Raw genomic sequence first — 12100 nt, forward strand, 5'->3', positions numbered from 1 at the left:
ATACCTCGCGATCGCGGAAATGGTAGAAAAATTATATCGTAATGATATTATTGCATAAACTGCTTTGTAACGCTTGTGGTGATGTCACAGTGGTTTTAGCTACACACCAAGCACACCGCAGAGCTCCAAGGAAGCCTATTAATATCCCGCAAGCGATGCATGTGGTGATTTGCTGTCGGCTAAATGTTTTCGTTTTACACATACATGTAGTTCAACCCCCTTTATCAATTACCATTAGACTGGCCTTCACCATACCCTCTTACCTTTTGTCGGGACAAGAACTATTTCAATTGTCTCTGTGGCATGTATTCGATAACAATAACAAACTTAATTTGAACAAAGGACACAAAGTAATTTCTCCTTAACAGACAACACCTAAAAGCTGGGCCATATCTATATTAGGACATGCGGAGATCGTGGCGGGAGATTAATGCAAAAGTTCAAACGCTTGAGAAAAAGTAAAATTGAAAAAAGTGCAGTTGATGTAGAAATTAAACATCTGGTTAATTAATCTGATTTGGAAAGGTGCGCCGCATCCCCATGCATGCACAGAACATGCTGTTACACCTCTATAAAAGAGAACGTGCAGAAGGTAACTTTACGTTTTCTGAGGTTTGCATTCATCAGAACCATCAAATATGCATTTTCTTAAAGTCGCAGTGCTCCTTGTAGCAGGTGAGCATACCTCGTTGGTGCCTTAATGTAAATCTACACTAGTCACGCTGTATAATCGCCTGGCTGAAAGTTCAGATCATTTGTGAGAAAAGTTACTTGACAGTCACTGTCAATCTATATAGGAAACCTAAATATGATATGCCATCTACTCCAACTGTCAACATTTTATTAACGCGATGTGACTGTGTTTACGTCTTAATAATTGCTTTTAACTAGCCTGAACAGTACACATTATCAGCGTCGCAAATAATGTATTGTGTTTTCTCTTTCTGACAGTTCTTGCTGCAGTGTTCGGAACCAGCATGGCCAAGGGTCATGGTGGTGGTCATGGTCATGGTCATGGAGGTGGTCATGGAGGTGGAAAGGGTCATGGCGGCAAAGGTCATGGTGGTGGCCATGGGGGCAAGGGACACGGAGGCCATGGTGGCGGACACGGGGGCAAAGGACATGGAGGCGGCCATGGAGGAAAGGGGCACCATGGATAAACATAGCAGCTGGTAGGTAGACGGTTAGATCTCACAATGGTTGTGTTGCAAACGTTCTTAACTGTGTTTTCCAAAGAACAATTAACGCCTGACGGGATGAACTCTTTCCTCGGGAATACTCGTTTCTGTAAACATAAAGTATATATCTCGGAGGCAATGTCCTCTGCAAATTTCAGTAGAAATGACATGCCTGATAACTTTGGCCTATTCTTCATTTCAGAAAGATGTGTCACGAGAAAGCCCTTGTTTTTTATTCCACTGCTGCTGGACAACGGGGAAACCACAACTCATGTAAAACATGATGATCTTGTATTTTGTTTGACCAGACCTCTGAATAAAAATACACTCCAAAGTGTTAAATCTGATTACACATTATCTTCTCTTTTATTGTGTACGGGGATCACTGGGCTAAAGTGAGAATGCTCTGGCCGCCAATACATTTACCTCTTACCAAATTGGTATGAGGAATGATTCATATGCACACTGGTTTATCATGGACTCTCTCTCTCTCTCTCTCTCTCTCTCTCTCTCTCTCTCTCTCTCTCTCTCTCTCTCTCTCTCTCTCTCTCTCACAAACACTAACAGACAAACAAGCCTACTGACACATTTGCTATCTTGATAGCGCCTCCCGCGTCCATATGATAAATTCAATGCATATCGACAATGGTGTGCATATTAGGTTAATACCATCAAATGACGACGAATCCTTGCTAAGTATGTGGGTTGATACAAGATATATATGACTCAGTGGCACATTTGAGAGACCCGACGCACGTACCAGTTGAAAGTAGTTGGGACATGCCATAGAGCAGGCGTTGTGCAGAATTGGACTGATTACTACCTCTATCCTAAGTTGCTTTATAGCTGCAGTTAAACACTACGGCATTTTGGATGACATGAGCCATGGTGTTTCGGGGAGTGGATTTTATAGCATGCACGAAACAAGGATGTGTCGTCTTATCATATCTCAGACCATACTCTCTTGCTGTCAGACTTAAACCTACGTCTGTCACTTGGGCTGTTATGTACATGCACTAAGTATTATTTTATTTGCACAATTGCTTTAGTTCTGTAGTCATTCTAGCATCCATATCGAAGAGAATGAATAATACAAACAGTAGCATAATTGTCAGATCGATGTTTTAATTCTTTGAGGCAATGATGATACACAAATCACAATCAATACAATAGGTTATCGACTACACAGTGGATTCCCAGCATCCAGATTCTCATGTGACTGTGTACTTAGGATATCAATCCCCAACGTCTCGGCAGCTTCATCCGTGGTGACCGTGTCCTCCGTGGCCATGACCTCCGTGACCATGACCTCCGTGACCATGACCATGTCCTCCATGACCGTGACCACCATGTCCATGTCCATGACCTCCATGTCCGTGACCACCATGTCCATGACCACCATGTCCGTGGCCACCATGACCGTGAGCACTAGCCAAACCCAAAACGGCTGCCAGAGCTGGAAAATAAACAAAGACACGCCCATGTATAAAGCATTACACTTTATATAGTAGATGTTGAGGAGGATGTTGCTTGAAACTTGAAGCAACACACTTTCCTGTGAAATTAACACTTTTACGCTGTTGGAATATAGGATTTGGAGTTACAATACTGTCATATCACACACAAACAACTCCATTTTAAAGATTGCATGGGACATGTTACTTTCCAGCGTTTTATTTCGGACAGCTAATACCATTTAAACTGATATAGCATGACAACAGAATGATAATACTCAGCAAGGCCAAGAAGTGCGGCGAAGTTAGAGAACTGCATATTGTATCGTAATGTCCTTCTTTGGTAAGCGAAAGGAAAAAACTGATGGCTGCCAGTTTTTTACGAACTTATATACCTCGCGATCGCGGAAATGGTAGAAAAATTATATCATAATGATATTATTGCATAAACTGCTTTGTAACGCTTGTGGTGATGTCACAGTGGTTTTAGCTACACACCAAGCACACCGCAGAGCTCCAAGGAAGCCTATTAATATCCCGCAAGCGATGCATGTGGTGATTTGCTGTCGGCTAAATGTTTTCGTTTTACACATACATGTAGTTCAACCCCCTTTATCAATTACCATTAGACTGGCCTTCACCATACCCTCTTACCTTTTGTCGGGACAAGAACTATTTCAATTGTCTCTGTGGCATGTATTCGATAACAATAACAAACTTAATTTGAACAAAGGACACAAAGTAATTTCTCCTTAACAGACAACACCTAAAAGCTGGGCCATATCTATATTAGGACATGCGGAGATCGTGGCGGGAGATTAATGCAAAAGTTCAAACGCTTGAGAAAAAGTAAAATTGAAAAAAGTGCAGTTGATGTAGAAATTAAACATCTGGTTAATTAATCTGATTTGGAAAGGTGCGCCGCATCCCCATGCATGCACAGAACATGCTGTTACACCTCTATAAAAGAGAACGTGCAGAAGGTAACTTTACGTTTTCTGAGGTTTGCATTCATCAGAACCATCAAATATGCATTTTCTTAAAGTCGCAGTGCTCCTTGTAGCAGGTGAGCATACCTCGTTGGTGCCTTAATGTAAATCTACACTAGTCACGCTGTATAATCGCCTGGCTGAAAGTTCAGATCATTTGTGAGAAAAGTTACTTGACAGTCACTGTCAATCTATATAGGAAACCTAAATATGATATGCCATCTACTCCAACTGTCAACATTTTATTAACGCGATGTGACTGTGTTTACGTCTTAATAATTGCTTTTAACTAGCCTGAACAGTACACATTATCAGCGTCGCAAATAATGTATTGTGTTTTCTCTTTCTGACAGTTCTTGCTGCAGTGTTCGGAACCAGCATGGCCAAGGGTCATGGTGGTGGTCATGGTCATGGTCATGGAGGTGGTCATGGAGGTGGAAAGGGTCATGGCGGCAAAGGTCATGGTGGTGGCCATGGGGGCAAGGGACACGGAGGCCATGGTGGCGGACACGGGGGCAAAGGACATGGAGGCGGCCATGGAGGAAAGGGGCACCATGGATAAACATAGCAGCTGGTAGGTAGACGGTTAGATCTCACAATGGTTGTGTTGCAAACGTTCTTAACTGTGTTTTCCAAAGAACAATTAACGCCTGACGGGATGAACTCTTTCCTCGGGAATACTCGTTTCTGTAAACATAAAGTATATATCTCGGAGGCAATGTCCTCTGCAAATTTCAGTAGAAATGACATGCCTGATAACTTTGGCCTATTCTTCATTTCAGAAAGATGTGTCACGAGAAAGCCCTTGTTTTTTATTCCACTGCTGCTGGACAACGGGGAAACCACAACTCATGTAAAACATGATGATCTTGTATTTTGTTTGACCAGACCTCTGAATAAAAATACACTCCAAAGTGTTAAATCTGATTACACATTATCTTCTCTTTTATTGTGTACGGGGATCACTGGGCTAAAGTGAGAATGCTCTGGCCGCCAATACATTTACCTCTTACCAAATTGGTATGAGGAATGATTCATATGCACACTGGTTTATCATGGACTCTCTCTCTCTCTCTCTCTCTCTCTCTCTCTCTCTCTCTCTCTCTCTCTCTCTCTCTCTCTCTCTCTCTCTCTCTCTCTCACAAACACTAACAGACAAACAAGCCTACTGACACATTTGCTATCTTGATAGCGCCTCCCGCGTCCATATGATAAATTCAATGCATATCGACAATGGTGTGCATATTAGGTTAATACCATCAAATGACGACGAATCCTTGCTAAGTATGTGGGTTGATACAAGATATATATGACTCAGTGGCACATTTGAGAGACCCGACGCACGTACCAGTTGAAAGTAGTTGGGACATGCCATAGAGCAGGCGTTGTGCAGAATTGGACTGATTACTACCTCTATCCTAAGTTGCTTTATAGCTGCAGTTAAACACTACGGCATTTTGGATGACATGAGCCATGGTGTTTCGGGGAGTGGATTTTATAGCATGCACGAAACAAGGATGTGTCGTCTTATCATATCTCAGACCATACTCTCTTGCTGTCAGACTTAAACCTACGTCTGTCACTTGGGCTGTTATGTACATGCACTAAGTATTATTTTATTTGCACAATTGCTTTAGTTCTGTAGTCATTCTAGCATCCATATCGAAGAGAATGAATAATACAAACAGTAGCATAATTGTCAGATCGATGTTTTAATTCTTTGAGGCAATGATGATACACAAATCACAATCAATACAATAGGTTATCGACTACACAGTGGATTCCCAGCATCCAGATTCTCATGTGACTGTGTACTTAGGATATCAATCCCCAACGTCTCGGCAGCTTCATCCGTGGTGACCGTGTCCTCCGTGGCCATGACCTCCGTGACCATGACCTCCGTGACCATGACCATGTCCTCCATGACCGTGACCACCATGTCCATGTCCATGACCTCCATGTCCGTGACCACCATGTCCATGACCACCATGTCCGTGGCCACCATGACCGTGAGCACTAGCCAAACCCAAAACGGCTGCCAGAGCTGGAAAATAAACAAAGACACGCCCATGTATAAAGCATTACACTTTATATAGTAGATGTTGAGGAGGATGTTGCTTGAAACTTGAAGCAACACACTTTCCTGTGAAATTAACACTTTTACGCTGTTGGAATATAGGATTTGGAGTTACAATACTGTCATATCACACACAAACAACTCCATTTTAAAGATTGCATGGGACATGTTACTTTCCAGCGTTTTATTTCGGACAGCTAATACCATTTAAACTGATATAGCATGACAACAGAATGATAATACTCAGCAAGGCCAAGAAGTGCGGCGAAGTTAGAGAACTGCATATTGTATCGTAATGTCCTTCTTTGGTAAGCGAAAGGAAAAAACTGATGGCTGCCAGTTTTTTACGAACTTATATACCTCGCGATCGCGGAAATGGTAGAAAAATTATATCATAATGATATTATTGCATAAACTGCTTTGTAACGCTTGTGGTGATGTCACAGTGGTTTTAGCTACACACCAAGCACACCGCAGAGCTCCAAGGAAGCCTATTAATATCCCGCAAGCGATGCATGTGGTGATTTGCTGTCGGCTAAATGTTTTCGTTTTACACATACATGTAGTTCAACCCCCTTTATCAATTACCATTAGACTGGCCTTCACCATACCCTCTTACCTTTTGTCGGGACAAGAACTATTTCAATTGTCTCTGTGGCATGTATTCGATAACAATAACAAACTTAATTTGAACAAAGGACACAAAGTAATTTCTCCTTAACAGACAACACCTAAAAGCTGGGCCATATCTATATTAGGACATGCGGAGATCGTGGCGGGAGATTAATGCAAAAGTTCAAACGCTTGAGAAAAAGTAAAATTGAAAAAAGTGCAGTTGATGTAGAAATTAAACATCTGGTTAATTAATCTGATTTGGAAAGGTGCGCCGCATCCCCATGCATGCACAGAACATGCTGTTACACCTCTATAAAAGAGAACGTGCAGAAGGTAACTTTACGTTTTCTGAGGTTTGCATTCATCAGAACCATCAAATATGCATTTTCTTAAAGTCGCAGTGCTCCTTGTAGCAGGTGAGCATACCTCGTTGGTGCCTTAATGTAAATCTACACTAGTCACGCTGTATAATCGCCTGGCTGAAAGTTCAGATCATTTGTGAGAAAAGTTACTTGACAGTCACTGTCAATCTATATAGGAAACCTAAATATGATATGCCATCTACTCCAACTGTCAACATTTTATTAACGCGATGTGACTGTGTTTACGTCTTAATAATTGCTTTTAACTAGCCTGAACAGTACACATTATCAGCGTCGCAAATAATGTATTGTGTTTTCTCTTTCTGACAGTTCTTGCTGCAGTGTTCGGAACCAGCATGGCCAAGGGTCATGGTGGTGGTCATGGTCATGGTCATGGAGGTGGTCATGGAGGTGGAAAGGGTCATGGCGGCAAAGGTCATGGCGGTGGCCATGGGGGCAAGGGACACGGAGGCCATGGTGGCGGACACGGGGGCAAAGGACATGGAGGCGGCCATGGAGGAAAGGGGCACCATGGATAAACATAGCAGCTGGTAGGTAGACGGTTAGATCTCACAATGGTTGTGTTGCAAACGTTCTTAACTGTGTTTTCCAAAGAACAATTAACGCCTGACGGGATGAACTCTTTCCTCGGGAATACTCGTTTCTGTAAACATAAAGTATATATCTCGGAGGCAATGTCCTCTGCAAATTTCAGTAGAAATGACATGCCTGATAACTTTGGCCTATTCTTCATTTCAGAAAGATGTGTCACGAGAAAGCCCTTGTTTTTTATTCCACTGCTGCTGGACAACGGGGAAACCACAACTCATGTAAAACATGATGATCTTGTATTTTGTTTGACCAGACCTCTGAATAAAAATACACTCCAAAGTGTTAAATCTGATTACACATTATCTTCTCTTTTATTGTGTACGGGGATCACTGGGCTAAAGTGAGAATGCTCTGGCCGCCAATACATTTACCTCTTACCAAATTGGTATGAGGAATGATTCATATGCACACTGGTTTATCATGGACTCTCTCTCTCTCTCTCTCTCTCTCTCTCTCTCTCTCTCTCTCTCTCTCTCTCTCTCTCTCTCTCTCTCTCTCTCTCTCTCTCTCTCTCTCTCACAAACACTAACAGACAAACAAGCCTACTGACACATTTGCTATCTTGATAGCGCCTCCCGCGTCCATATGATAAATTCAATGCATATCGACAATGGTGTGCATATTAGGTTAATACCATCAAATGACGACGAATCCTTGCTAAGTATGTGGGTTGATACAAGATATATATGACTCAGTGGCACATTTGAGAGACCCGACGCACGTACCAGTTGAAAGTAGTTGGGACATGCCATAGAGCAGGCGTTGTGCAGAATTGGACTGATTACTACCTCTATCCTAAGTTGCTTTATAGCTGCAGTTAAACACTACGGCATTTTGGATGACATGAGCCATGGTGTTTCGGGGAGTGGATTTTATAGCATGCACGAGACAAGGATGTGTCGTCTTATCATATCTCAGACCATACTCTCTTGCTGTCAGACTTAAACCTACGTCTGTCACTTGGGCTGTTATGTACATGCACTAAGTATTATTTTATTTGCACAATTGCTTTAGTTCTGTAGTCATTCTAGCATCCATATCGAAGAGAATGAATAATACAAACAGTAGCATAATTGTCAGATCGATGTTTTAATTCTTTGAGGCAATGATGATACACAAATCACAATCAATACAATAGGTTATCGACTACACAGTGGATTCCCAGCATCCAGATTCTCATGTGACTGTGTACTTAGGATATCAATCCCCAACGTCTCGGCAGCTTCATCCGTGGTGACCGTGTCCTCCGTGGCCATGACCTCCGTGACCATGACCTCCGTGACCATGACCATGTCCTCCATGACCGTGACCACCATGTCCATGTCCATGACCTCCATGTCCGTGACCACCATGTCCATGACCACCATGTCCGTGGCCACCATGACCGTGAGCACTAGCCAAACCCAAAACGGCTGCCAGAGCTGGAAAATAAACAAAGACACGCCCATGTATAAAGCATTACACTTTATATAGTAGATGTTGAGGAGGATGTTGCTTGAAACTTGAAGCAACACACTTTCCTGTGAAATTAACACTTTTACGCTGTTGGAATATAGGATTTGGAGTTACAATACTGTCATATCACACACAAACAACTCCATTTTAAAGATTGCATGGGACATGTTACTTTCCAGCGTTTTATTTCGGACAGCTAATACCATTTAAACTGATATAGCATGACAACAGAATGATAATACTCACCAAGGCCAAGAAGTGCGGCGAAGTTAGAGAACTGCATATTGTATCGTAATGTCCTTCTTTGGTAAGCGAAAGGAAAAAACTGATGGCTGCCAGTTTTTTACGAACTTATATACCTCGCGATCGCGGAAATGGTAGAAAAATTATATCATAATGATATTATTGCATAAACTGCTTTGTAACGCTTGTGGTGATGTCACAGTGGTTTTAGCTACACACCAAGCACACCGCAGAGCTCCAAGGAAGCCTATTAATATCCCGCAAGCGATGCATGTGGTGATTTGCTGTCGGCTAAATGTTTTCGTTTTACACATACATGTAGTTCAACCCCCTTTATCAATTACCATTAGACTGGCCTTCACCATACCCTCTTACCTTTTGTCGGGACAAGAACTATTTCAATTGTCTCTGTGGCATGTATTCGATAACAATAACAAACTTAATTTGAACAAAGGACACAAAGTAATTTCTCCTTAACAGACAACACCTAAAAGCTGGGCCATATCTATATTAGGACATGCGGAGATCGTGGCGGGAGATTAATGCAAAAGTTCAAACGCTTGAGAAAAAGTAAAATTGAAAAAAGTGCAGTTGATGTAGAAATTAAACATCTGGTTAATTAATCTGATTTGGAAAGGTGCGCCGCATCCCCATGCATGCACAGAACATGCTGTTACACCTCTATAAAAGAGAACGTGCAGAAGGTAACTTTACGTTTTCTGAGGTTTGCATTCATCAGAACCATCAAATATGCATTTTCTTAAAGTCGCAGTGCTCCTTGTAGCAGGTGAGCATACCTCGTTGGTGCCTTAATGTAAATCTACACTAGTCACGCTGTATAATCGCCTGGCTGAAAGTTCAGATCATTTGTGAGAAAAGTTACTTGACAGTCACTGTCAATCTATATAGGAAACCTAAATATGATATGCCATCTACTCCAACTGTCAACATTTTATTAACGCGATGTGACTGTGTTTACGTCTTAATAATTGCTTTTAACTAGCCTGAACAGTACACATTATCAGCGTCGCAAATAATGTATTGTGTTTTCTCTTTCTGACAGTTCTTGCTGCAGTGTTCGGAACCAGCATGGCCAAGGGTCATGGTGGTGGTCATGGTCATGGTCATGGAGGTGGTCATGGAGGTGGAAAGGGTCATGGCGGCAAAGGTCATGGTGGTGGCCATGGGGGCAAGGGACACGGAGGCCATGGTGGCGGACACGGGGGCAAAGGACATGGAGGCGGCCATGGAGGAAAGGGGCACCATGGATAAACATAGCAGCTGGTAGGTAGACGGTTAGATCTCACAATGGTTGTGTTGCAAACGTTCTTAACTGTGTTTTCCAAAGAACAATTAACGCCTGACGGGATGAACTCTTTCCTCGGGAATACTCGTTTCTGTAAACATAAAGTATATATCTCGGAGGCAATGTCCTCTGCAAATTTCAGTAGAAATGACATGCCTGATAACTTTGGCCTATTCTTCATTTCAGAAAGATGTGTCACGAGAAAGCCCTTGTTTTTTATTCCACTGCTGCTGGACAACGGGGAAACCACAACTCATGTAAAACATGATGATCTTGTATTTTGTTTGACCAGACCTCTGAATAAAAATACACTCCAAAGTGTTAAATCTGATTACACATTATCTTCTCTTTTATTGTGTACGGGGATCACTGGGCTAAAGTGAGAATGCTCTGGCCGCCAATACATTTACCTCTTACCAAATTGGTATGAGGAATGATTCATATGCACACTGGTTTATCATGGACTCTCTCTCTCTCTCTCTCTCTCTCTCTCTCTCTCTCTCTCTCTCTCTCTCTCTCTCTCTCTCTCTCTCTCTCTCTCTCTCTCTCTCACAAACACTAACAGACAAACAAGCCTACTGACACATTTGCTATCTTGATAGCGCCTCCCGCGTCCATATGATAAATTCAATGCATATCGACAATGGTGTGCATATTAGGTTAATACCATCAAATGACGACGAATCCTTGCTAAGTATGTGGGTTGATACAAGATATATATGACTCAGTGGCACATTTGAGAGACCCGACGCACGTACCAGTTGAAAGTAGTTGGGACATGCCATAGAGCAGGCGTTGTGCAGAATTGGACTGATTACTACCTCTATCCTAAGTTGCTTTATAGCTGCAGTTAAACACTACGGCATTTTGGATGACATGAGCCATGGTGTTTCGGGGAGTGGATTTTATAGCATGCACGAGACAAGGATGTGTCGTCTTATCATATCTCAGACCATACTCTCTTGCTGTCAGACTTAAACCTACGTCTGTCACTTGGGCTGTTATGTACATGCACTAAGTATTATTTTATTTGCACAATTGCTTTAGTTCTGTAGTCATTCTAGCATCCATATCGAAGAGAATGAATAATACAAACAGTAGCATAATTGTCAGATCGATGTTTTAATTCTTTGAGGCAATGATGATACACAAATCACAATCAATACAATAGGTTATCGACTACACAGTGGATTCCCAGCATCCAGATTCTCATGTGACTGTGTACTTAGGATATCAATCCCCAACGTCTCGGCAGCTTCATCCGTGGTGACCGTGTCCTCCGTGGCCATGACCTCCGTGACCATGACCTCCGTGACCATGACCATGTCCTCCATGACCGTGACCACCATGTCCATGTCCATGACCTCCATGTCCGTGACCACCATGTCCATGACCACCATGTCCGTGGCCACCATGACCGTGAGCACTAGCCAAACCCAAAACGGCTGCCAGAGCTGGAAAATAAACAAAGACACGCCCATGTATAAAGCATTACACTTTATATAGTAGATGTTGAGGAGGATGTTGCTTGAAACTTGAAGCAACACACTTTCCTGTGAAATTAACACTTTTACGCTGTTGGAATATAGGATTTGGAGTTACAATACTGTCATATCACACACAAACAACTCCATTTTAAAGATTGCATGGGACATGTTACTTTCCAGCGTTTTATTTCGGACAGCTAATACCATTTAAACTGATATAGCATGACAACAGAATGATAATACTCACCAAGGCCAAGAAGTGCGGCGAAGTTAGAGAACTGCATATTGTATCGTAATGTCCTTCTTTGGTAAGCGAAAGGAA

At 42.3% G+C, this 12100-nt stretch overlaps 4 long non-coding RNA genes across 4 annotated transcripts; all 4 read left to right on the plus strand.

Annotated features, from left to right (window-relative positions):
- Positions 1–579: 579 nt before the first annotated feature.
- LOC125379106 lies at positions 580–1530 on the plus strand. Its single transcript, XR_007220575.1, has 3 exons — positions 580–675; positions 952–1172; positions 1381–1530. It is a non-coding gene; the product is annotated as an uncharacterized LOC125379106 (long non-coding RNA).
- A 2072-nt stretch (positions 1531–3602) lies between these two features.
- Positions 3603–4553, plus strand: LOC125379103. The gene is made up of 3 exons (XR_007220572.1): positions 3603–3698; positions 3975–4195; positions 4404–4553. It is a non-coding gene; the product is annotated as an uncharacterized LOC125379103 (long non-coding RNA).
- Positions 4554–6633: 2080 nt separating this feature from the next.
- On the plus strand, positions 6634–7584 carry LOC125379107. Its single transcript, XR_007220576.1, has 3 exons — positions 6634–6729; positions 7006–7226; positions 7435–7584. It is a non-coding gene; the product is annotated as an uncharacterized LOC125379107 (long non-coding RNA).
- Positions 7585–9676: 2092 nt separating this feature from the next.
- LOC125379104 lies at positions 9677–10627 on the plus strand. Its single transcript, XR_007220573.1, has 3 exons — positions 9677–9772; positions 10049–10269; positions 10478–10627. It is a non-coding gene; the product is annotated as an uncharacterized LOC125379104 (long non-coding RNA).
- Positions 10628–12100: the final 1473 nt, after the last annotated feature.

Source organism: Haliotis rufescens, unplaced genomic scaffold (genome assembly GCF_023055435.1).
Source record: "Haliotis rufescens isolate VD_foot unplaced genomic scaffold, xgHalRufe1.0.p SCAF_139, whole genome shotgun sequence".
NCBI classification, from domain to species: Eukaryota; Metazoa; Mollusca; class Gastropoda; order Lepetellida; family Haliotidae; genus Haliotis; species Haliotis rufescens.